A 1,484-nucleotide genomic window follows, 5' to 3' on the forward strand; every position below is an offset into this window, starting at 1 on the left:
CTTCTCATAGGCTTTTAAAAAAATAATTAAATAAAGTCCTTGCCTTCTTGCAAGGTTTACTCTCGGTGCTGATGCCTGTTGATAGATCAAATGCTCAGTCCCCAATTTTTAAATCATTTCACTGGTTCAATAGCTGCCTTATCCTTTGCTTTTATAGTTAAATCAATTCTTAGGAAAGAAAATAAGCTTGTCAGTGAACCATACCCACAGTGGTCTACCCTTCCTTAGAGCCAGTTGCAGATGGTATAAAATAAATCAACTCTGAACTTTCTTAGAAATGGAAGGGGGTGAAGAGAGAAAATGCAGGAATTGCGAACCAGAAGCAGTGAGGGGCTGATATGTTGCCATCATGGTAACACAGAAGTAGATCACCACAGACAGTCATATCTCTGTCATTTAAAATGAGTGGTTGCCATCACCATGCCAGTTCATTTCAGTATCTTTCTAAGTAAAGCGCAAACATATGCAGTAACGTAGGACAACTCTCCTGAAAAGTTAAAATGTTTAGAGATTCCTTAGGCCCAGGCTGGAAATCCTTCCCGAGGAGAAACCTCCATGGGGTTTCACTCCACAGAAGGACCCTAGCACTGGGCAATGCCTCTGTGTCCTGGGCAACACTGTGATGGACATCAAGCAGCACTGGGGTCTGCTTCATAAGAAAGTGGGATAGCCTTTCCTATACTGCTCAATAATTGTGGTTTTTGGTCTTTTCCTAAAAGTCTAGTCTGTCATGAGATATCAGGCGGTGGTTTACCAAGGGATGCCTGAAAGACTCTTCTGGATGAAATTTCTATTGCATTGGTTCTTGGGATCATAGGGCATTGGACTTGAGGACCTAAATTGTAGGGAGAAACTGAGCTAGAATCAGAATACAGAGAAATGGTCTCGTGTCCTCTAAAATAAGACACGTTAGTCACTTTGTGTCAGAATGAAGTCAAGACAACAGAATAAGATTTAAAAGTGCTTCTTTCAGGTGTCATTTTTGCTGCCATCTACTTAATCTCTTTGTGCCTCAGTTTTTCAGTTGCAAAATAAAAGGTTTCCTTTCAAAACTTTAACTTCTCCTGAAGATCTTTCCAATTTTCCTTTTTTTTGGGGGACAGAGATTGAAATAATTTTGACAATTTATTTCTTTCCTGCCCAACTGAATGCACTATAAAGGTTTATCTCTTTGGTTGTCTTTCTTCATCTCTCCAAATTTTTGCAGATTAGCAAAAAGAAATTTTGTGACTTTGTCATGTTGGCAAAGTTTTAAAAAGTTACACAGTGGGGAAATAAAAAAAATACATAGAACAGAGCAATAGAATGAAAACACAAGAAGACAGTCTCAACACTCACCTTGACAAGTGAGACACTGAAAATGTAACTTTTCCAGGACTAAGGAATTATAGAATCATAGAATCATAGAATCAACCACTCTTAGTAAAGATATTTTTCCTTACATCCAATCTAAACCTCCCCTGGTGCAACTTGAGGCCATTTCC

The sequence above is a fragment of the Aptenodytes forsteri genome, unplaced genomic scaffold, assembly GCF_000699145.1.
Source record: "Aptenodytes forsteri isolate BGI_AS27 unplaced genomic scaffold, ASM69914v1 Scaffold255, whole genome shotgun sequence".
NCBI lineage: Eukaryota > Metazoa > Chordata > Aves > Sphenisciformes > Spheniscidae > Aptenodytes > Aptenodytes forsteri.